Genomic DNA, 26918 nt, shown 5'->3' with positions numbered 1-26918 from the left:
CCCAAGCCCTTAAGCTGGTTTGGAGTGCACCCTTCTTTGCTCCTGGGGGACAGTACACCCCCTCCCGCTGGCAAAACTCCCTGAGTTGGGCCACAGTGTACGTTTCTAGATTTTCTAGTACAAATTCCATCTCGCCCACTCAGGTTAGAGGACAGGTTTTGTGCAGTAACTATGCAGGGGGGTACCTTTAATAATACCTCCTCCCACCACCAGAGTAAATTTGGAAAAAACAAAAACCCACAATTAGGAAGGCCGCTTTGAGAAAACTCCCGGTGTAGGCCTATGGACTACCCACAGTAATTGTTGAGTATGCGTAGGCACAGCTCTATCCCACCACTGAACACCAATTTATGTTGGAAACCCACTCCCACACTAAGGGGTGGTGGTGGTCTTCCGGACACACTGTGGTAGCTTGGCTCGAGTGGTCAAGAATCAGGCTCCGTGCTAAGCATACAACATACCCAAACAATAACCATGCGTGCATCCGTTCCAAAAACGACTCTACACCGTAAAAATTATGAAAATAACTTTCTTTATCTGCTTTTTCTCTTAGTTGCTGATTGGAGAAAATAAATAACAATCACAATATACAAGCTTTTTAGAAAGTGCAGGACAAATAAATACTGGCTTAATGATTCAATAAATAGGGGTGATCATAAATACTGAAGGCATAAATAAAAGTGCAATACAGACAGGCAATTAAATATTCTGAGGCAATAAATACTGTAACCAATAAATATTGTGCATCAATAAATACTGTGGACCAATAAATACAGTGGAACAATAAATAGGTTAAATACAATAAATACAATGCCCCTAATAAATACTTAAAAGCTGACAGTGACACTCATGGAATCAGATCACTTTTGAATTCCTAAGGGCTGATTTGGCCCAGGCACAGCTTGTGGGGATGTGGAAGGCTTGGGGGGGGTCTACTCCCTGGCTTGGTCAAGGCTGAGGCCTAAACTGAGGTAGATAAAGGGGGGAAATACCAGAGACCTGGCTCTCTCTCTCCACACAACTTCTCTAGATTAGTCCCAGTTCACCCCTGGCACAGTCAGGTTGGTTCCAGCACCTCCCTAGCCCCTTAGAGCAGTCTCTCAGGTCTCCACAGGGCCTTAGGCGCCCTCTACTCCACTTACTGCCCTTTTTCTGATGCTCCGACGCCGCTGGAGTCGGGTCGATGCCGTGAGGCGGTTCCAGCTCGATGTCGGCGGCCTCGGCACAATGTCAGTTCTTTGACGACGCCGGCGGCGGCTCCGGTCTCGACGTCAGCGGCCTCGGTTCGATCTCGGCCTCCGATTCGACGGCGTCGGGCAGTCTTACTCGATGTCGACTTCGGGCGGCTCCGGTCCGATGGCGACCTCGGATTCGATGACGTCGGCCGGCCTTGCCTCGATGTCGAATTCCGGCGGCTCCGAAGTGCGATCCTCACTCCCGACCTCCGGTGCTCCTCTCCTTAGGTTTCCGGCGACTCCGGAGTGCGACCTCCACTCCCGACCTCCGACACGATTCTCACAGGTTCCGGCGACTCCGGAGTGCGATCCTCACTCCCGACCTCCGTTGCACTTCACCTCGGTCTCCGACGACTCCGGAGGGCGGACTTCACTCCTCCGATGATGCCGCTCACTCGACCTCGGGTGACTTCCTCCTCGACCTCTGGTATTCCTCACGACCTCTGACGGCGCCCTCTCTCGACCTCTGGCGGCTCCGGGTACGACGTCTGCTTTTCCAGTCAGCGCCGCTTCTCCACCTCGGGCTCCAGGTCTTAGGCTACTCGACGTCGGACTTCAGGGAAACCAGCTTCCAGGTCAGGATCTTGCTGTTCTCTTGTTTCTAAGGCCTGTTCCTGCTGTCCAGGTCCTCAGGATGGTTTTTCTGACTTCTTCCCACACAGGGCTCTAGGCTGGGCTCCGTCAGTAGGGACTAGTATCAAGGGTGGGTTTATGGACCCCACTCCAGGCACAAGTTTCCACCCCTGCTGCTTCACTCCTTCCTCCTTCCCGTTTGCTGCTCACTCCTCACCAGTCAGGTGCCAACTGCCAGCTCCAACTGCCAACTCTCTGTCTTAGCTTCCCAACATTCTAAACCGCCTCCAACTGTCACAGGGTTCTGGAATGTTCTGGAAGGTGCTAGCAGGTTCCAGTGGATGCTGGTGATGTCACAGGTGGCCACCATTTTGTGCTCCGGGCCCTCAGACAGAAGTTTCAGGGGTAGGTAAAATGGCTCCCTGAATCTGTGGCAACACTAAAAAGTCTGGTGGTTCCCAAAAAGGAAAAATTCAAACAGGGTTTGAGGCAAAAGTGGGACAAAATAAATAATGATGAGGAGGGACCACCCAAAGGGCTGACAGGTCTAACAATATATATATATAATCTATGCACCACTAGTTAGAGGTTACATTTAAAATTGAAGCATCACCTTCAATTTACTATTCATCGCACTCGCACACCTCCATACACATTCTTCTCACATCGCCACACTACATTAACTATAACTTGCCCTTCCTCCATGTGCTGGTTATACCTTTGCATATTTTATAACTTGTAGCATGAGATATAATAGCAAATATAAAAAGACTCATGACATCTGAAATGGCACATTTTCTGAGACCACAGTGCATTGTAGAGTGGCAAGTTATAGTTAATGTGGTCTGAAGATTGGTGCAAGAAGAATGTGTATGGAGATGTGAGAGATATGTGACATTGACGGTGGTGCTTCTAACTAGTTGTACGCAAATTAGAAATTTAAATTATAACTATAACTTTATAATTTCCCCTGTTTGTATAGTTGAAGTTGGGTCTGCATATAAAGAATAAATAACATTTGCGTAACTATAACTTAGCATTAGCCTTTGGTTGTTTCATTAAACCTAAATAGTTTTTAATTATTAAGAAACATGTGTTTCAAATTATAATGTTGAGTGTTGTTAAGTGTAGTGTTGTAGTGTATAGTAAATGACAGTGTCATACAGTGTAGTGTCATTGAGTCCAGTGGATTGGAATACAGTGGAGTGGAAAACAGTGGAGTGGCAATGCTTATAGTAGGGTAACATTTTATCTAGTGAAGTGACTGGTGTGTTGTAGAGTGGAGGGGAGTATTGAAGAGTGTGGTGGAGTGTGGTACAGTGGACTGGCCTCTCATAAAGTACAGTTGAGTGTCGTACAGTGCAGTATGGCTGACTGCAGTATCGCGGAGTCGAGTGTCATGGGGTGGAGTATAGTGTCATCAAGTGGTATAGAGTTGAGTAGAGTGTCTTAGAATGGAATAGAGTGGAGTATGTGTTTTACATTGTTGTGTAGGGGCATAAGGGGCAGTACAGTGTCATACAGTGGCATAGAGTGTAGTAGAATGTAGTAGAGTGCTATTTTATAGAGTAAAGTGGAATGTTATAGAGTGGAGAGATGTACCTTAGATTGTCGTACAGTGGCCTACAGTGGGCTAAACTATTGTACAGTGTAGTCAAGTGGATTAAACTATCATATAGTGGAGTGGAGTGGTGTCTCCTATATTACAGTGCCATAGAGTGTAGTACATTGTAGTGACGTACATAGTAAAGTGTTATAGAGGAGGGTCATGGCATACAGTGGAGTGTGTGACATATTTTAGAGTGTGTGCAACTGTTGTAGAGTGGAGTAGAGTGTAGTGGCATAGAGTGGAGTACAGTGTTCTACAGTGAAGTGAGGTATAGTACACTAGAATATGGTACATTGTGAAAACAGTGCAGTGGCAAAGAGTGTCATTGAGTGGAGCAGCCTATAGTTGAGTGGTATACAGTGGCATAGTGTAGAGTGCAATGTAATAGAGTAGAGTGGCGCTCAATGGAACAGTATACAGTGGAGTGGTGTAGAGAGGAGTAATGTACAGTCAAGTTGAGTATAGAGGAGTGTGAGAGACTGGATTGGCGTAGAGTGGAGTTAGAGTAGAATGGAATAGTATACAGTGGAGTGGGGTACACCAGAATAGTGTACAGTAGAGTGCCATAAAGAGGGAGAGTGTTTAGTGGCGTGGCATACAATGGACTGCCACAGAGTGAAATAAGCCACAGTAGAGTAACAAACAGTTGAGTAGCGACAAAGAGTGGATCTGCATGAAGTGGAATAGCATAGAGTACTTTGGGGTAGAGTGGAGTAATATACAGTGGAGTGTCATAGATACTGGTGTGGTGTACAGTGGATTAGCATACCTTGGAGTGCTATCCAGTGGAATAGCATAAAGTGGAGTGGCGTACAGGGGTGTGACGTAAAGTGGAGTGGCAGAGAGTGAAGTGGTGTGGAGTAGGGTAGGGTGGATTTGCGTACAGTGGAATAGCATACAGTAAAGTAGCATACACTGAAATAGCATACAGTGGAGTAGCATACAGTGGAGTTACGTACACTGGAGTGGCACGCACCGACTAGGGCAGGGAAACTTGTGTTTGCTCTCTCCTGGTGAGAGAGATTACCAGTATTTATTAGGCACAAGCCTGATAATAGTCAACAGAGTAAGACAAGGCCGTATAAACATCCCGGTATATATGTACTATAACGTCCAATACAAATCTCCCTGGTAATGGATGCAAACAATTAATTTGTCGAGATATTGAGAGGCTATCATTTGAATACTTGTAAAAGCAATGACATATAACAACTCTAATGTGTAAGTGCTCATGTTTTTAACAGTTTGGACCACATGTCTCACAATGCCTCTTTATGAGCCACGTGGACAAGTATAAATTGAAAACTAAAAATGGACTCACTAACCGTGATCAAGACCGAGAGTGTTGAAACGTGATGGTGGCAAGTACATAAAAAATTGCTTTAACGAAATCCCTAGAGTGCGACTGATTCTTCTTGATGGTAAAAAAAATATATATGTGTGTGTGTGTGTGTATCTATATATATATATAATCTACTGGCAGTCGCCAGTAGATAGTTATAGTTAGGACCACGTTTCCATAGGAAAAGCATTTTTTCATGTGCTTATAACTTTGGCGTTGTTTGACAAATCTTTACGAAATTTTCCAAAACTTTTCTCTTTTTTGATCAGCGCCTATCTTGAAAGTTTGGGGGTGATTGGTCAAGGGGGGGGCTGAGAAAAAAGGGGGGTCCCAAAACGTGTTTTCTCGATGCATTTTCCATAGGAAAATTTAGACAAGGCTACAGGTCAAACTGCTGAATGGAATTACGCCAAATTTGGCAGGGATAAAGGTCTTGGTCCAGAAAGCACGCTTTTGTTGAAATGGTGTAAATCCGTTCAGTAGTTTTTGAGAAATATCAAAGTTTACAGATATCGATATTTGGGAATTCTGACATCTGATTGGTTGAGGGGGTACGAGCACTGATTGGTTGTGAACGGTTGAAACTAAGAAGATTTGGCAGCCATTTTGTGATTCAGTCCGGCAGCTCGCATCTCTCCGTCTACAAGCCATCGGGTCCATAGTTCTACCTCTGCGAGACAACACTGAAAATATACTGCAGCTCTGTCTCCGCAAGATACCCCTTTCATGGTCCCTCTCGCCACATTACCAGCTCACGGTTATGCTTTTAAAAGTCAGTCCGTCGGCTCGCAGGTCTGGGTCTGCGAGCTGTCAGACATTTTGTACCTCAGTTCACCAGCTCACATCTCTCCCTCTACAAGCCATCGGGTCCGTAGTTCTACTTCTGCGAGGCTACACTGAAAATATACCGCAGCTCTGTCTGTGTGAGATACCCCTTTCACGGTCCCTCACCCCACATCACAGGCTCGCGGCTTGCTCCCCACATCACCGGCTCACGGCTTTGCCTTTAGAAGCCAGTGCACCGGCTCGCAGCCCTGCATCTGCGAGCCGTCGGGCCAGCAGCTCTACCTCTGCGAGCCACCCCGTTAGCTTGTAGGTGTGTGTGTGCTAGCAGGCCCGACAGCCCGTTACTCTCCCTCTGTGAGTCAGCCTGTCAGGTCGCAGCTCTGGCTTGCAGCAGTACATCTTCGATCCAGCCCGTTAGCTCGTAGCTGTGTCTCTGCTAGCAGGCCTGTTGGCCCGTTGGTCTCCCTGTGCGAGTGAGACCACAGGTCTCCCTCTGCAAGCCAGTACGCTGCTGTGCTTTTGTGAGCCGAGGGCCCGTAGCTCTCCCTCTGCGAGCTGAGCCCACGGGCCGCAGCTGTTGCTCTGCGAGCCTGCCCGACGGGCCATAGGTCTCTCTCTGCTAGCCGGACTGCAGCTGTCACTCTGCAAGCCGATATTGGGAATATAAGGCGGCTCTAAAAAGGGCCCTTGTGTTTATTAGTTGGAGCTACATGTAAGTGCGGATGCACAGCTTCAGGTTATTCAGAAAAACTCGAATTCCCTCATCAGTGAAGTGTACTCCATCACTTCTGTTGATATCAGCCATATCAAAACATATGTTGTTGTTGTTGTAGATCGACCCCATTCTATGGTCTCTGAGGTATGCAGACACAGCTTTGTTGACATTCTTCCTAGATTTTTCAATCTTATGACAAAATTGGTTTGACCTTTTCCACTTCTGTCTTTGGCATATATTGGAATATACAAAGATAGTTTAAGGCAAAAGTAACATCAATTGTCCAAAGGTGTCCTTCATAAGCATTTCCAAACCTACCCCAGTCAATGGGCCTAGGTCGTTACCACCACAGTGCACAATCATGAGGTCAGGGTGTTGGAGATGCAAACAGGTTTTAACCAAAGGCAGCAATTGGTGCCACTTCAATCCTCTCGGTGCAAACCATTTAATGTGCACATTTTGTAAACCTAGGTCTAAGTCAATATGTCTCTGTTCTGCATACCTCTTGCATCAGAAAACATAGCTATGTCCTACAATCCACACTAGCATTTTGAAGGTATGGCTGGAATATATGGATAGATGTCTGTAGCTCATGCAGTCCGTTCGTTGAATGAGAGATATGTTTAAAGATGGGGAACTACTTATTTTTTTACATACAAAACGGTAACCGATTTGGAGATGAAATGCTTTGTTTCCTAAAAAAAAGGGTGCATATTAGTTTTGAGGAAAAGCATCTTTGTCATTGGTTAATAAAACAGCAGTTTATATGTGCTATATATCAGCTCAACCACACCTGCTAATTGTATTTGGAAGGTGCAGTTCGAATTTGAAAGAATGGTGAACTTTTGACCTGCACATGCCGTTAAATGTTGGAGAAAATGGTGCAAAAAAATATCGTTAGGTTTAAAAAAATCATGAACTCTTAACCTGCACGTGTCGTAGAATGTTCTAGAAAGTGTTGATACAATACGTTTAACTTTTCCCTGTATGTTTCCTTAAAAAAACTGTTTATATGGAAAGTTCAAAAATAACCAATAGAGAGAAGTTTTGCAATGCAAAAAAATCAAGGAACCATTCTGATTTGTTCTTTACATGTATTTATGTGTGGAGCAACAAGGAAATGGTGCCATTACTGGTTCCATCCTTGATGAAAGCGGTGAAGTACATGTACTGTTTGACAAAGAGAGAATTGCATCTGTTTGTGACATTTGAAATCTGCGTACCAACTATGAAGGTCAGTTAGAAACTAAGAAGGTGTGTTATGTGTTCTGTAGTAGTGGTTAAGTATTTGAGGCGATATTTTTAACTTTTAAAGTATTTTTTATTTCTAAATAACATAGTGTTAGTAAAGTCTGGTGTTTTATTGGTTCTAAAATATGTAAAAGGTGTGACTAGTTGTTAAACAAGTACTTTATATATGTTTGGGAGTTTTTCTCAAAGGAAAGGTGTAGGTTGTCATCTGTAAAAGACTGTATGGTTTTGAAAATTTGCTGTAGCGTTAATTTGGATTTGTATATCTAGTCCGGCGAGATAAACAGAATGTCGTATGTTTGCAAAGTATGCTTAGTCTGGAAAAAGTGGGGAAGGGGTGAGAGTAGAAAATTATGTGTTATTAACTTAACAGAGGTGGAACAAAAAACAGAAATGTTATGTGCAGAGTTTGTGGTCTCATTTTTTACACTGAGAGGTAGATTTCAATATTAGTGAAGGCTGGTGTGGTACTGCGAGGCTTTGGATTTGGGTGTTCTTAAGAAATCTAAGTTGTTGGGGAGCGTTTCTTCAGAAGACATTTTTTTTTAAATATGTGAGAGATAAAAAGGCATGAAAATGTTCTTTGTATATTTTCTGTACGATTTTGTTCACAGTGCTAAAGGAAATGTGATTATTAGTGATAGTAATTGTCAGGGTGTGTTTCTCTGCTGAATATACGCATGCCTTTAAGTGGTGCAGGTGTTATCGGTTCTGAGCTCCGCCACCCCTATAAGAGAACCGCCACATTTTTCATCCCACTTAAAGCTGTTAATATACGTATAGTAAAGCGACGATACATAAAAAGTTTAGAATTACATCTTCATTTACTGTGTCCACCTTCCACCACCATTTTGTGCCCCCAGCAGTACTGTTTATAAAAGTAATCTAATATAGCTTTTGGTATTATAAAAATAGAACTTATAGATTTATTGGCATATTCGTAGGATTCCTTTTGCAAGCCGAGAGATCTCAGCTTTTCATATGCGAGTCGGCCCACAGCTGTCCCTATGCGAGCCAGCCCGCATCTCTCTCTCTGCGAGCCAGCCCGTCAGCTCGGAGCTCTTCCTCTGCGAGTCCTCAGGCCCGCAGCTCTATCTCTGTAAGCCAACACTGAAAATATACCGTAGCTGTCCCTTTGCGAGCCAGCCCGTTGGCTCGGAGTTCTTCCTCTGCGAGTCCTCGGGCCCGAAGCTCTACCTCTGTGAGGCAACACTGAAAATATACCATAACTGTCCCTCAGCCAGCTAGCCCGTCGGCTCACAGGTGTTCGTCTGCAAGCGGTCGGGCCCGCAGCTCTCCCTCTGCGAGTCAGGCCGTCAGCTCACAGCTCTGCCTCTACGAGACAGCCCGTCGGCTCGCAGCTCTTGCTCTGCGAGCCATCGGATCCGCAGCTGTAACTCTGCAAGCCAACACTGAAAATATACTGCAGCTGTACCTCTGCCAGATACCAGTACAAAGAACAGGAACACATTCCCCCTACTGGTACAATATGTATAGGCAATAAGTCCATAAATTAAACTGTGTCCACAGACCAAGCAAAAACATTTTTTTCAGTTGTTTTTTTCAGATACCGCCTTCACCCTCGTTAGCCCCACATCACCGGCCTGTAGCGTCCCACAGCTGCTGCTGTGCGAGCCTGCCTGCAGCTCTCCCTCTGTGAATTGGCACGCAACTGTTCTTCTGCAAGCCAACGGCTCCCAGTTCTCCCTCTAAAAGCCATCGGGCCCGCAGGTCTATCTATGCAAGTCAATACTGGAAATATACTGCAGCTTTCCCTCTGCTAGATACTCCCTTCACCCTCTCTCACCCCACATTAGCGGTCGCAGGTATTCTTTTGCAAGCCGACGGCCCGAAGCTCTCCCTATGCAACTCGGTTTGTAGCTGTCCCTCTGCGAGGCGGACCTCAGCTCTCCTTCTGCAAGCGGGAAGGCAGCTGTCCTTCTAGGAGCCAGTGGCCAGCAGCTCTCCCTCTACGAGCCAGGTTGTGTGGGGGGAGAGGACGTCTCACTCCACTGTGTGCCAATTTTATACTAGATAAAGCTCTGTTTGTTTATTTTTCAAGACAGTAGTCTCAGGGGTACAAAGTGTTGGTTGCAGTGGTAAAGCACACGTAAATGCAAAGTAACGTACTTACGAGGTTTTCTGCTGGTGTTACAGCTCTGTACACGACTGGGCTGGCACATTACCAAAATGGGAATAACACCTTACTTAATGTTTCCCCCCTCTCCATCTCCGTTTCAGTCGTTTTTGTTGCGCTCTAACAGTTGAACTGTATTTGTTTATGTACATCCACAATGAAATATAAGTCTGTACAATATCCTTGCTAATATGGTGCAGTGTTATGCTTGCTAAGTTGCCGATAGAAGTCTTAAACTAATAAGGGTAACATTTACATGTGCCATTTAGTTGACGATATGACTCTAAGGATACTGATCACAATTTTACAAAAATAGTATCTACAAAACATCTGTAGTGGGTTGCAGAGGAAGTGCTGTGGGATGGTGGGGTATGTGGGATGGTCAGGTGGGGTGGAGGGTGAGGGGAAAAGTAGGAGTTAGTGGAGTCCCATATAAAATGGGAAGGTGAATCTAAATAATTCAATAAATACGTGCTGTATGTCCGGTGACACTACCTGCCACCCTACTGTTCCCTTATTCTGCTCTAGTACCATGCAGCATTTCTTCTGCAAGCCGCCAGTGGAACTTATGTAATTGTATGTGATTATTTTGACATATTGAACAGATATAACAAACAATTGAAACTTTTTTTCTTTCACAGAAAATTATTTTGATTGGATTCAAAATTAAAAATGCGTAGAAGAGCTGAGAATAAAAGAATTAAAAAAAAGGCAATCTACTTAAAGAAAAGTGAAAAATGTGGATTACAAGTAAATGAGAGTACTACAAAAAGAGTTTCTTCTGGTAAAAACACTAGACAATTTTAAAAAAAAGTATTACGAACAATTCATGAAAATAACATCACAAATAGGAAAAAGAAGGATTTGTCAAGTAAGGAGAAGCAAACTTAGACTTCAAATTGCATGGAAAAAAATCATGATAAGGAAAGAGTATTTGTTACCTGTAGACAAAAACAATTTCAAGAAGAAATTCTTCAAAAACTTTTTCGAAATAGAGTAATTCAGAATTTAATAAAAGGATGCCGCAAATATAAAAAGAAAGTGATGCAATTGAAAGAGAAACAGCGTGTTGCATGCAATCACTTAGACATTACCCATCCAGTCCTTTAATCACTCAGGCAGTACCCATGCACTTATAAAATCATCCAGGCACTACCTATGCACTCATGCATTAACCAAGGCACAACTGATGCACTTATAAAATCACCCATGCACTAAACCTACACTCATGTAATCAGGTAGACATTACCCCTACACTCTTGCAATTACCCAGGCATTATCTATTCACTCCTCTAATCCCCTAGACATTAGCCCTGCACTCATGCAATCAGCAATGGATTAGGTATGCACTACTCTAATCATCAAGACATTACCCTTGCACTCCTCCATTCACCCAGGCACCATCAATGTATTCCTCCAATCACCCAGTCAGTAGCCATGCACTGATGCAATTAATTACCCAGGCATTACCCATGCACTCCTTCAATCACCTACACATTACCCCTGCACTCATGCAATCACTTAAGCATTACCCAAGCAATCCTCCTATGGCCCAGACATTACCCTTGCACTTATGCAATCACCTAGATATTACCCATGCAGTCCTTCAATCACTCAGGTAGTACCCATGCACTTATAAAACCATCCATGCAGTACCTATGCACTCATGCATTAACCCAGGCATGACTGATGCACTCCTAGAAGCACTTAGCCATTACCCATGCACTCCTCCAATCAGCCATGCACTATCCATGTACTATTTTAATCACCCCGGCACTACCTTTGCACTCCTCCAATAAACTAGGCACTACCCCTGTACTCGTACAATTACCCAGGCAATACCCATACACTTATAAAATCACCCAGGCACAATTTCTACACTCATGCAATCAGCTAGACATTACCCCTACACTTATGCAATTACCAAGGCATTACTTATTCACTGCTCTAATCCCCTAGACATTACCCCTGCACTCATGCAATCAGCAATGCATTAGGTATGCACTACTCCAATCATAAGACACTACCCTTGCACTCCTCCATTCACCCAGGCACTATCAATGTATTCCTCCAATCAGTTCAGTTCAGTTTAGGAAAACTTTATTCGGATAACTTGGTACCCATAAAAGCACAGCAGCATAACAAATTATTTGACAAATGGAGAGTAATAATAACATTCATTAGCAATAAACAGTCTGTAAATATAAAATACCAGTTCATACATCAGTTTATACAGGGTAATTATACATAAATATAGGAGCTCAGGAGTTGGACATCATCTTACATGCTCGAGTGGCAATTTTCAAAAACGTGCTAGTACGAAGGACCAACTCTTCATCGGAGTGAGTAACCACAAATAAGCATCATCCAAGCTAATAGACCTCAGCTTTTAAATAAATGTAATTAAAAACCACTTGGTGTATTTTAAATAATATTTACAAAGAAACAAAAAATGTAAAACCGATTGTCCGCTCACACCATCACATGGGCAGGGTACATAGTCAAGATTGGAGTGGTAGCCAAGAGGAAAACATAACGCAAATTTAACAGTACATGCTCTTAGGCGAAATAAAAGGCTCCTTTCCCAGTGGCTCATAGGTAAAGTGAGATAGATAGGTAAGGGATGCCTTTGCTGTTCTATACTCATATAGCTGAGGGCAAAATATTTTTTAGATTCCATACCAATCCTTTCCGCATTGTATAATAGAAAAAGTGCACTTTTGAGCTCATTTTTATGCAATGTTTCGGCTGTCCTGGGATTTAAATAAAAACAACCTTTATTAACACTACATAGACTTTGGAACACTCCAGACAACCAAGGGATATCCATTCCTTTCTCACATTTAACACAGTCACTGATAAGCTCTCTAGTTAAAGATCCAGACCGATAACCAAAACAGAGCAGGGGGGGCACTTATAAAATCATCGATATAATTTAAATAAAGTTCCCTGTGGCAAAAGTATTGTGAGGTAGAGATTGGGACACCCAATAGCTTCCTGCAAAACCTATTCTCTTCCTGCTGAATACAGGAACTGTTGACATTACCCCAGATCTCAGCTCCATACGTGGCTACAGGGACACATTGTGATTTAACACTTTTTAAAATAGTTAAATAGCACCTGTGCTCTTTGGGCGGGGGAGTCTAAGGATGGAATTGATGGCCTTTGAGAACTTGCTCCTGGAGTGAGCCATATGCTCAGTCCATGAGCCGTTCGCAGCAAAGACCACCCCAAGGTAGGGAAAGGTACTAGTGCTCGTATTTTTTGACTGCCCTTAGTAATAGAGCTGAGCTGGCGTTTCCCAGGGCCATGTGACATCATGAAAGATTTTTGGAAATTGACGCATAGGTCTAGGCTACCCATGTAGTTAACAAAGGTCTGTACTAACATGCGCAGAGAGTTCGGAGTGCGGCCTGTAAGAACCGCATCATCTGCATATAATAGTACCGGAAGTGTTTTCCCATTAATTTTGGGGACGTCTTGGGTCGTGGATTTTAACGATTTATTCAATCCATTAATGTAGATAATAAAAAGGAGGGGGGCCAGAACACATCCCTGTCTGACCCCCCTTCCTACCCTGGTGGCTCCAGAGACATCGCCCCTGCAACCAATCCTCACCTGGGCCTGGAGATCTTTATGAAGATGCGCTAAAAAATGTACCAAAGGCTCATCCAGTCCATAGGCCAGAAGGATGGACCAGAGCTTTGACCTATTGACAAGGTCAAAAGCGGAGGACAAATCCATGAAGGCCAAATAGACTGGGGAGGACCGCGCGATGGTGTATTTTTCAATGACCAGATTAAGATTTAAACACTGTTCATTGGTGCCGACCTTCCTGCGGAAACCCAGCTGACAAGGCTCTAAGATGCCACTTTCCTCTAACCACTCTAAAATCTTATTATATAAAACTCTGCCCAATATTTTTAAAGTGTTATCGATCAGGGAGATAGGCCTGTAATTAATGGGTTGAGACTGATCCCCCTTTTTAAAAATTGGATCGATAATACTCGTGGCCCCGGTGCTAGGTATCGGAGCATGCGTTAAATTATTAAAATCATTCAAAAGGAGCGGTTCCCAAAAATCTGTTTTCCATTTGATTAGGTCTATAGGTAACCCTTCTGGGCCAGGGGCTTTGTTCCAGAGGCTCTGATGGATGGCTTCTTCCACCTCAGACAAAGTTATTTGTATGGTAGACAGTGGGCCAAGTTCATACTGGTCTGACTCTTGTGGGGGAGTAGCATACATTTTTGAGAAGTGGTTCTCCCGCGACTCACTCGAAATGGTGCAGCTGACAGGGGTTAATAGCTGGCCCATAGATAGCAGGTCCCTCACAGCTGATCAAAATATGTTATCCTTTTTTATAATGGCAGCCTTAGCTAAAGCTTTACAGAGACCAATTAGGAGTGCTCCTTTTCGATTGGCAATTGCTGTGTTGTACCTCCGTCTAGCCATTTTCACGTCTGCGATGCACCTTGGGTTGGATAATAAAGCCCTACGCAGATTCCTATTAGCCTCAGAACACTCATGGTTGAACTATCTCGGACCATGTTTTGCCAGAGGAATGGGTTTTGACAGAAGGGTTTTAGTTGCCAAGCAGAGTTTTGTAAAATCCTGGACTGCCTCTGGATGCGGTTCATGAGTCGATAAGCATGAATTGATAAGGTGCATATTGTCCTTCACTAGGGACTGAAACAATTCACCATCAACGCCCCTCCATATTAATCTTAATTTATCAGTTGAGGACATTACATTCCTTGCCCCACATTCAATAGAGAACACGGGCCGAGGCGCCAATCTCAAAACTATTTTAATTGGATTGTGGTCCCCATGGCTCGTAACAATAACTTTTGCAGCCATTAGGCGATCCACAAGAAGAGGGGAAATAAAAATAAAATCTATGGTTGTAGAACAACCCATTCCTCTAAATGTTGGTGCTTGGTGGTTAATAGCGGGTGATGCACCCACAGCATCCTTAACATTAACTAGATTATGCGAACTCAGGAATGTAGCCAGCTCGGCGCCCCTGCGAGAAGCGGAATCTGGGTTGTTTATACCTACACCCTGTGGCATATCTGTAAGTTTCGCATTAAAATCACAACCCAAGAGAATCCTGGTAATCCCATCTAAGCCTTGCTTGCGGTCTAAATTAGAAATAAAATCAAAAAGCTCAAAAAAGTTCCTATTGGGAATAGAATGAAAGTCATTATTATAAAAGTTTATCAAATAACAAGATACTCTCCTTTTGCAAATCAAGATTTGGAAGTTTGGGCTGTTAGTTGATAAAACCTTAAAACTCCCTCCAGCAGCAACATTAATCCCAATAAATAGTCCCTCCCGACGGTCGGCCAAATTTAGGGGTGGGGGCTACTATGCTAAAACAATGAAACCCCTCAATATGTAATTCATGGGTGGCCCAGGTCGTCTCTTGGAACATAACTACGTCTTGGTCCGATATTAAATGCAGCCAATTCTGGTCACCAAGCCTTGACTGTAGATGTGCTACGTTCCAGCTTAAGATACTCAAATCAGTGTCAGCATTGGCCTTATTTATAGGATGCTGGACAGCGTGCATGTCAGTGTGGGTTGCAGGTGCGGTACCTAAGAAATTTTATGCATGATGTGGTTGGTCTACCAATGAAGATAATTGTTTATTTATAGGTTGCTGATCAACCGGCATGTCAGTATAGGCTACTGGTGCGGTGCCTAAGGGATTTTCTACATGATGTAGTTGGTCTACCAATGAAGGTGGTTTGTCAATCTTGGGCATTCAGATTAGAAAGGGCCTGAAACCTGTTGGTTACCAAAGGCAGAGCATAAACATTCCTAACAGGTATATATTGTGGTTTGTGGAAATAACCTAAGGGGAGCGCACAAATACTAGAGTTTTGTGTGAATGTTTGCTCACAGGTGCTTAATAGGCGGCGAACCGTGTGGGGCCTATGAAAATGAATGACAATGCAGTCACCGTTTATGTTCTTGGGAGAATGACCAACCCACGCTACTCGTCTGGCCATGAGAATCTCATTCATATCAGAGGGGTGGAATGTTTTGTGTTTACTTAACCAGTCCACAGACTTATTACGTAAGTCTACCCAAGACTCCCTCTGATCCCCAGTAAGATTTGGGACACCAGCCAAAACCAACACATAAGGGCAAGAAGCTGGGGTAGGCTCAAAACATCGGCATTGGGTCTCAGGCAGCTACTCCTAGGGCAGTCCATGACCGGGGCACCCACACTTGGATCACTTAAATTAGTTCCAAAATTAGTGCCAAAATTAGTGCCAAAGTGTGGATGCATGTGATGACTGCTACCTGGGTCTGGAATATTTGCATTGGGCACTCGAGTCATATTGTGTGTATTCCTCTGCTCGAGACTGGGATCTAACACAGGAAGTTTATTTGGGTTACCACATGTTAGGCAAGAATTAGCAGATGGAATGTCTTTATGCAGAGTGGAACTTAACAATTGTAAATCGGACCCATGGTTATTAAGTACCGGCATTGACGATACCCCCCCAGCATTATTGGAAACACAATTCACCTTACTGCCACTTAAATTGTCCATTACAAAGTCCATCCTTTTTAACTTTCCCCAAAGGAGATCAAAATTCCTATCAATCACCTCCTTAATATGGACCAATGCAGTTTCCAGAGCTTTCTCAACAAAGTTTACAAGAGCGGCGCCCCCAACAATATCTGCACCCATGTCATGTCCTGATAGATTTAAAACGGTGTCTGCCTGGATACCCATAGAGTTAGTTGAAATGACTCCAGGATCAGTTGCGGGATTGACAGATCAGAAGCATTTTGTACTTATTGTTTTAGAAGTACCTACGGTCCGCTTCCGTTTATTCGGTGGTGCTTTCGTCTTAACATTTCTTTGGGACTTAGCAACCTGTGATCTAGTATTAATGCAAGACTCAACAGGGGCAGTCATATTAGGTACATCCTGATTTGGCAGAGAGGGGCTCCGGGAAGCAGAACAAGTCATAATGGACAGGGACTTTCATGGAGTTGGATGTGGTGTGCTGTCTGAATTGGGACCGCCTAATAATAAGCGAGTCTGTAGCGATGCAGGATCCAAGGAAAGGCGGCGCTCAGTTATTTCGATTTCGTGGGCCAACAAGGATTCCGCCCTCACAATGAATGCATCTAAGGTTCCGGCTACTCCTCTACGTTTATTCATGTTGTGATAATGAACACAAGTGGCCTAGATACAAAGGTAAGATACAACACAAGTGGCAGGCCAGAAATGGCAGTTGCTTCACGTTACCTGGGGACTTGAAAAGGAGGTCAAATGCCGGAGAGTAGATGACAGAGAGGTGGCCCAGCCCATCCTCCTCCGGGCTCTGACAGGCGTGGACGGGCCTTCTCTTGGCCCAGGCACCCCCGCGTTCGGCCTGCGCTGCGGGAGCCCTGCGCTCTTCTTAAGCGCCTCCCGGCGTTCAAAACTGGCGTGAGCGGTGTGTTGGGGCTGCTGGTGCTTGTAGTCCCTGGCCAGCGTCCTCACTCACGGCAGGGACCTGGACTTTAGAAATGCCCCAATGACTCTTGGTGGTCGCGGCAGCAACAAGAACAAGCCACCAGGTAAGTTCGGCTCCTGCGCTGCGGGAGCCCTGCGCTCTTCTTAAGCACCTCCCTGTGCTCAAAACCGGTGTGGGCGGCATGCTGGGGCTGCTGGGGCTTGTAGTCCCTTGCCGGCGTCCTCACTCACGGCCGGGACCTGGACTTTAGAAATGCCCCAATGACTTTCTTGGCGGTGGCGGTGGCGGTGGCGGCAGCAACAAGAACAAGGCACAAGGTAAGTTTGTCTCCCGCACCGTGGGAGCCCTACGCTCTTCTTAAGCGCCTCCCGGTGCTCAAAACTGGCATGGGCGGCGTGCTGGGGCTGCTGGGGCTTGAAGTCCCAGGCCAGCGTCCTCACTCACGGACAGGACCTGGAATTTAGAAATGCCCCAATGACTCTCTTGGCGGTGGCGGCAGCAACAAGAACAAGGCACCAGGTAAGTTCGGCTCCTCCAATCACCCAGTCAGTACCCATGCACTTCTTCAATCACCTACACATTATGTCTGCACTCATGCAATCACTTAGGCATTACCCATGCACTCCTCCAATAGCCCAGACATTACCCCTGCACTCATGCAATCACCTAGGTATTACCCATGCAGTCCTTCAATCACTCAGGCAGAACCCATGCACTTATAAAATCATCCAGGTAATACCTATGCATTCATGCATTAACCCAGGGACGACTGATGCACTCCTCGATGCACTTAGGCATTACCCATGCACTCCTCAAATCAGCCATGCACTATCCATGTACTACTTCAATCACCCCGGCACTACCCTTGCACTCCTCCAATAACCCAGGCACTACCCCTGAACTTGTACAATTACCCAGGCAATACCCATGCACTCATAAAATCAACCAGGCACTACCTCTACACTCATGTAATAAGCTAAACATTACCTCTACACTCATGCAATTACCCAGGCATTACCTATGCACTCCTCTAATCCCTCAGACATTACCCCTGCACTCATGCAATTAGCAATGCATTAGGTATGCACTACTCAAATCATCTAGACACTACCCTTGCACTCCTGCATTCACCCAGTCACTATCAATGTATTCCTCCAATCACCTAGTCAGTACCCATGCAATCATGCAATCACCCAGGTATTGCCAGTGCACTCTTTCAATCACTTAGCCAGTACCCATGCACTCCTCCAATCACCTACACATTACCCCTGCACTCATGCAATCAATTAGGCATTACCCATGCACTCCTCCAATGACCCAGACATTAGCCCTGTACTCATGCAATCACCTAGACACTACCTAGGCACTCCTCCAATCACGCAGGCACTACTCATGCACTCATCCATGCAGTCTGGCTCTACCCATGCACTCATCCAATCACTCAGATACTACCCATGCACTCAGCCAATCACCCAAAGACTACTCATGCACTCATCCACGCATTGAGTCTCTACCCATGCACTCAGGCTCTACACATGCACTCTTCCAATCACGCAGGCACTACTATTGCACACATCTATTCTTGTAAACACTACCCATGCACTCATGCAATCACTCAAATTCTTCTCATGCAGTCCTTCAATCACTGAGGCACTACTATAGCACTCATCCATACCCTCAGACACTAGCCATGTACTCATCTATTCTCTCAAACACTACCCATGCACTCATCCAATCACTCAGGCAATACCCATGCACTCCTCCAATCATGCAGGTACTTTCCATGCACTCATGCATGCAGTCAGGTACTACCCATGCACTCCTCCAATCACCCAGACACTACCCCTGCAGTCTTGCACTCAGCCAGTCACAGCCCATGCACTCCTCCAATTACCCAGGTACTATGCCTACAATGATCCAATCACTCAGGCAGTCTTTTTGTACTCATCCATTCCCTCAAGCAAAACCCATGCACCCTATTATGCACTCAGACTCTACCCATGCACTCATTTAATCACTCGGACACTACTTTTGCACTCATGCAACCTGTCAGGCACTACCCATGCATTTATCCATTCACTCAGGCACTATCCATGCATTCATCCAATGACCCACACATTACTGTTGTACTCATTCATTCACTCATGCAGTACTCATGCACGTATCCAATGATTCACATATTACACTTGCAGCAATTCATACAACACATACAAGTTTGTCTATTTTTAACCAAATAGGCAGTTCTAAACAGAACCATTTTCTTTCTTCTTTTATTCATATTTTTGGTGTTTTTTTAACCCAAAAATCAACAGGGTGAACTGAAAAAAGTTTCAAACATTTTGCAATTATAAAGCCATTGCAAAAACCAAAAACATAAAATAACAGCGGTGGTTCTTTGCAGCAACCACAACAGCTTCAACAGATTGCTCTCCAGCACAAAGTACCTTTTTGTACTTTATGCAGTGCTTCTCAAGTCCAGCAAACTCTGGAATAATTTGTCCAGTGTGGGTGGATGCGGAAGAACCTGCCAAAGTGCTAAGCCCTGCAACCTGATCATCTTGCTGACTTTGTTGGAGTTGGCGACGATGTTGTTCTCACGCAAGACGATTCGGGTGTATGGTCTGTAGGCGCTTCATCATTGATGAAGTTCTGCATGAATACTGTTTCTCGGATCCCTGAGATAGGATGTTTACACAAATAGTGCAGGTCACCTTCCGTGCATTGACCTTCTTCTCTCCAGGTGGTATAGAAAAGAAAGCCCACATAACACTCTCCTTCCGTCGCTTGACAGGTTCTTCCACTTCCTCTTCTTCTGCAGGAATGTTCTGTGGTGCATTAGCAAACGCCATTTTCTTAGTGAATTAAAAAAAACAGCAAACACATGAAATAAAGAAGAGCAGAAAACACAAGAGTTGTGTCTTCTGAAGATGCTGCTGGAAGATTGAAAACATTGTGTGAGATCCTGCAAGTACTAGAATAGAAAGCTTCTTAACCAATGAAATACTTTCTTTTGAAGTCACATTGGATTCACGTACTCGCCGCGATTCCCCAAAAATATATTTAACAATAATATATATTTATTCCAGTTACAAATATACGATATTTACAATTATGTTAAATAATCTCTTGGTATAATATACATATTAAAGTTATATACATATACTTTTAAAACGTACAAATTTGCGATGGATTCGCGCACCTGGTGCGACCCCTAGAAATACGTACGTGACGTTGCATGGGATAGAGAACTGTGCACCCTCTGCATACCCTTCGCGCATCGTACACGACATAACCAATATGGTGGCAAAAATTATTGGATTCGCGCACCCACCGTGACTGGTACATGATCGGTACGCGAATCCACTTTAAGAAGAAAAAGTACATTCATATTTTAAAAAAGAGAAAACATCACAATATTTTCATTAAAGTTCAAAAAATTAGAAAAAGCATTTTTGGGACATTACAAATAGAAATTAACATTTAAAAATATTTCAAATTCACTGAAAAAACATAGGTTTCAGGGATGTTATAGTTAGTAATTGGCATTTAAAAAACCTTTGAAATTCACTGAAAAAAACATAGGTTTCAGCGACATTATAGTTAGCAATTAGCATTTAAAAAACCTTAGAAATTCATTAAAAAACTATAGATTTGAGGGACATTATAATTAGTAATTAGCATTTAAAAAACCTTAGAAATTCACTGAAAAAAACCACAGGTTTATGGGACGTTATAGTTAGTTGGACATTTCACTTTTACAAAACCCGAGAAATTCAGCCGTTATAGTTAGTTGAGCTAACTACATCTTGCGCCCCCGCAATGCACTGCTGATGACATCACACAATAAATCACTCATGACATGGTCAGTAACATCACTGATGACATCTCAAATGATATTACTGATGATATCACTGATGACACCATCTACGTGATAATCTGATGCACCTCCTCACACCCTAATATGACCTTTGAGACACCCACTCTAAAATACAGACTGTTATTCTAGAAACCATAAACACACTAATACCAGTTACTACACACCCATTCACTGATTCCTAGGTCTACACACACATTCACTCCCTTATTCATACAGTCACTCATACATGCAGTCACTCATCAATACAGCCACTATCATAATCACTCATACACCCATACAGACACTCACACACCGCCACTTACTCATTGAATTACTCACACAGTTAGTCAGTCATGCAAAAAATCAATCACACTCCCATTTACTCATCTTCTGTCAGATTCAATACTTTTCTATGCCAACGCGCATAGGAGCAGAACAACGCTATCTTCCAATGCCTCCCTCGGAACACCTCAGTGAGGTTCTTAGATCCCCTCAACAAGTATGTGCCGATGGGGGAAAGGGGATGGGGATAAGAAGAGACTGCCAACTGTTGCATTCTTCTGATAGCTTCTATTTCATCTTTTTCTTTTCTTCTTATTTTCTGCTGTAACATAACATCAAGCTTACTAACATATTCTGACCTTATACATTTTAAAACACTTTTACTTATCCAACTATTCTTACCATTAATTATGTTGGCTATTGCCTCTATTCTGTGTCATAGTGTAGGTTTAATAGTACTGACCTTAATGCTTCTGTTGCAGGAGGTGATTGTGGCCCAGAAGATTACCTCATCAGCCTTTGTAGGACACAAGTGCGGAAACTCAGGTAAGTAGTTAGGTTAATCTTTTACTCAACCAAGGTACTGAGTCAAGGTTCTATACTTGTTTCTCTATGGTGCTACTAAACTGTCTTCTCTACTATAGTGGCGTATACAAAAGTCTAGTTATTTCTTGAGGGGTAAGGAAGGCTCTTCCTAAGTTTAGCTTTAACCTTTTAGTCCATGCTCAAATCAGCACACAAGCCAGATTAGTCTTCTTTACTTTTACACGGAGACTGCTGTAACTTGAGCCGGCGCCAGTAGATTCTCGAACGCTCCAGCTCGCAAATTATTTTTAATGAGAAACGTGGAGATACAGTCTCAACGGCGTCTTGCATTAAAGTCTTCCCAAAACTGGAATAAGGTTTGTTTCTTCAAAAGGCGAAGAGAAATTATGATTCCTTCACACGCCTTACTTCACTAGGATAGTATCTCAGGTCGCAGGACGCAACTCTGCGGTACTCGTTATGCGCTGAACATAGATGTTATTCTGAATGAGATTCTTGAACATGCATGGTACACTAACCTGCAGCGAAACTACTCCTCTTATAGGAGACCGAAGGGCTAAAACGACACTGGCTGCTCTACCCTCACTAATCTTTCACGACGGAGCTCAGGGGGCAAGATCTTACTTCCGAAATTCTTAAGGTGAAGTGCGCCTTCGAACGCTTGGGCGTGCTCCACATTCCAAAGGGGGCTGACAGTGTAAACACTAGACAGGAGCCAGGAAAGGCGAGTTGGCAGACATCTTAGAATTCCATTGCTGCAAACTCGTCCTTCAGCTCCTACCTTTACTAGGATGCTTGGTAAGCAGAATGCTTCCAACAATTGAACGATGGGGAGGAAACCTCCTGGGAATCCTGACACCTACAAAGTTATACACACACCATCTCACTTATTTATACAGATACTAACACATTCTTACTCTCTTATACAATCACTGACACAAGCACACACTCATCCATACAGCCACTCTAACAATCACTCACTCTGGCATGTCATAATTTCTATACTCCAACACTCACATATACTGCCTTTCACATATGTAGTTACTCATATATCTACCATTGAGGCATCCATTCACTCACCAAGACAGCCATACACACACTCATTCACCCATACAGCCCCTCACAGATTCACTCTTGAACCCATACACCCAGTTTTCCTTTGCTATAAACTACATTTCACCCAGTGAATGACCCACTCACACATCCATGCAGGGAGTCACACACACCCCATCCACCTACCCAGACACTCGGGCACCCATACAGATACTCAGAAAACCAATCAATAACCCATATAGACACTCATGTAACTACTCACCAAACCATGCAGCCGCTTACACACCAACAGACAGACTGATACAGACATTCACAGTTTAGTTACTAGCCCATGCATTCAGTAAGACACGTTTAATCACTCACTTATACAGTCAGTCATGCACCTACTAAATCATCTATTCAGACAGTCATGCACCCACTCATTCTTCAATACACCTAGGCCTATATATATATTAATATATATATTATCTACTGGCGGTCGCCAGTAGATAGTTATAGTTAGGACCGTGTTTCCATAGGAAATCTGCAACATTCTATTTGGAATAACTTTGGCGCCGGTTGACGAATCCTCGCGAAATTTTCAAAATAGGTGGGGCGCTCCGCTCCTACCCGGAAAGTCTCGGGGGGATTCGTCAAGCGGGGGCTGAGAAAAAAGGAGGGTCCCAAAACGCGTTTTCCCCATGCAATTTTCCATAGGGACCTTTAGTCCAAGGTACAGCCCGAACGGCTGAACAGAATTACTTGAAATTTGGCAAAGAGGTAGTCCTCAGGTCAGGCATGTGCCTTTTGCATATATGGTGTCAATCTGTTCAGTAGTTCCTGAGAAAATCAAAAGTAAAATCATATACATATCTGGGCGGAGCCTAATCACACATCTCATCGTGAGATCTGATTGGCTGTCAGTACTTCATCCAAGAAGTGTTGGCAGCCACCTTGGGACCAATATACATGATAGCACCTCATTAAAAAGCATTGCAGTTAATAGAAGGTTTTAAGACTTTAGTTACATTATAAATCATTTGTTGATGGTACCAAACTCATTTTAGGAATTGTGGTGTGTTCTAAGGTGATTTTACCATGTGAAAAAGCCTTCTTCTGTGATATCACAAACCATGTTTGAGAGAAACAGGGGTGGGGGAATCATATCGCCCAACGCCCGAACCATGTTGTTTATATTGACGGGCAAGAAGATTTATTGTCTATTTATGTCCGACGGACATGTAGACATTAATCACGTTTTAATCACGTTAAAACAACAGGCTGTGGGCACTCTGGGGCTCACAGCCAATCCGAAGCTTGCAGAGAGCCTTTGGCGGCATCTGATTGGCTAGCAGCCCATGACTGGGCTCTAGCCAGTGATTGGCTGGGGGAGTGAAACGTCACTCAGCCTCTGCAAGCAGTAGTCCGTGGCCGCCACGAGGCTTGCAATAAGCATTCAGGTAAAATAAGCAGTTTTACCCGCTTGAATTGTGTGACATTGTGACGGAGGTGCTGCGATTTTCTTTTATTTATATTTTTAGCAACCGTGCGTGGGTAGATTAATTAGTACAAAAGCCTAGGCCTGGCCCGCCTCGGCGCCTCAGATGAGGACGTCAAAAAAGCGTATCTCAAGCATGCGCGCTGCGCTACCACCGCTTCATGGGGGAAACACCCATTACAACGAATTCAGATTCACGCGCTGCCATCGCAACGCGGGTTTAACATCACGGGTCCGGAGCCTTCATACCGCAGATGGAAACAGATCTGCAGATTAATGCTTTCAAAAGAGACATCCATTGGTGACTTGCAATTTATAACTTAAAGTCCTAATATAGAATAGTGAACTATTAACTTTCAGCCCAGAACTGCATAAACATACCGACAAATATACATTACAAAATTGATTAATGTTGCAAAGAGGGTACATTTGGCGAAAAAACGATTCTTATTATTAAAGGAAGCTCCCAACTTTGCTGTTTCTTTTTCGACTCTGCGTTTGTGCTTCTCCACACCAAGCACTCTTAAACTACTGCCTACCAGTATGGGTGACATGTGACTCCTATAGTTAGTTCAGCTAACTATAACTCGCGCGCCCGCAATGCACTGCTGATGACGTCACATATTACATCACTCATGACATGGTCAGTGACATCACTCATGACATCACTGATGACATCACTGATGACATCATCCTTGTGATAGAGTGGCAGAACTCCTCTCCCCCTAATATAACATTTGATACACACATTCAAAAATAGAAATTAAAATTTTCAAAACAATGGACATACCAATACCAGTTACAACAACCTATTCAGTAATTGTAAGATCCACATCCACTCATTCACCAACAGTCCTATACAGTCACTCATACATGTACTCACTCATCATATGTACTCATACACCTATACATCCTGTTACACAATGCCACTCATCCATAAAGTTACTCACACACATAGTCACTCATGCTAATAAAGAATCAAACATCCGTTTACCTGCCTATACAGTTATACAGTTATACACACACCACCACACTTACTTCTACAGAAACTTACACATACTTAGTCTTTTTAACAATCACTTATAGAAACACATACTTATTCATACAGGAACTCTATCAATCTCTCACTCTCACATATACTCACTTATATACACCAATAGTCACATATACTAGTTTAAAACATATGTAGTTACTCATAGAGACACTATTGAGACAGTCATTCACTCACTAACACACCCATGCACAAACTCATCCACCCATACAGTCCTGCACACATGCTGTCTTCAACACATACAGTGAGTCACTCATTCATGCACCTATACACTACGTAATACCCCCCACCGAACCATACAGACATCAGACACTTATACTGATACTCAAAAAACCAACTAATATCCTATATAGACACTCATGTAGCTACTCACCAACCCATGCAGCCACTTATACACAAAGTGAGAGACTGATACAGATATTTACATATTTAAACATTACTCACTAAGCCATGTATTCACTAAGATACACTTAATCAGTCAGTTATACAATCAATTTTTCAAAAACAAATCATCCATTTAGACACTTATATACCCATTTATTCTTCCATCGACCTTGAGATATACATATATAAAACATATGTAATTTTCAGAAAAACACACATTCACTGGATGATGTCATCAGTGATGTCATCAGTGATGTGATTTGAGATGTCATCAGTGATGTCATGAGTGATGTCACTGACCATGTCATGAGTGATGTAATATGTGACGTCATCAGCAGTGCATTGCGGGCGCGCGAGTTATAGTTAGCTGAACTAACTATAACGGGGGAATTTCTATGGCTTTGTACGAGTGAAAAGTCCAGCTAACTATAACGCCCCTGAAACCTATGGTTTTTTCAGTGAATATATATATATATATATATATATATATATATATATATATATATTCACAGAAAAAAACATACGTTTCAGGGGTGTTATAGTTAGCTGGCCATTTCACTCGTACAAGACCATAGACATTCCTCTGTTATAGTTAGTTCTGCTAGCTATAACTCGCGAGCCCGCAATTCACTGCTGATGATGTCACATATTGCATCATTCATGTCATGGTCAGTGACATCACTGATGACATCACTGATGACATCTCAAATGATATCACTGATGACATCACTGGTGACATAATCCAGTGAATGTAGTTTAGTTTGAAATTTAAATATGTATTATACATATACCAATCTGTATTGAAGATTGAGTGGATATATAACTGTCTGGATGGAGGATTTAGTAGTTGTCTGACTGTCTGTTTAAGTGAATAATTAAAAGTGTCTCACTTAATACATGGATTAGTAACTAAACTATGTGAATGTGTGCATCACTATCTCTGTTGTTGTATAACATGCTGCATCAGTTGGTCACTAACTACATGAGTGTGTATATTAGTTATTGATTAGTTGGGTGAGTATTTGTATGGGACACTGAGTTTGTGTGTGGTTGGATGGGGTGTGTGTAACTCTATGCATAGATGTGTGAATGGTTGATTGACTAGGTGTATAGGTTTAAGAGTGCATGTGGAAACAG

The sequence above is a fragment of the Triturus cristatus genome, chromosome 2_1 (genome assembly GCF_964204655.1).
Source record: "Triturus cristatus chromosome 2_1, aTriCri1.1, whole genome shotgun sequence".
NCBI classification, from domain to species: Eukaryota; Metazoa; Chordata; class Amphibia; order Caudata; family Salamandridae; genus Triturus; species Triturus cristatus.
Note: the sequence above shows the minus strand (reverse complement) of the source record.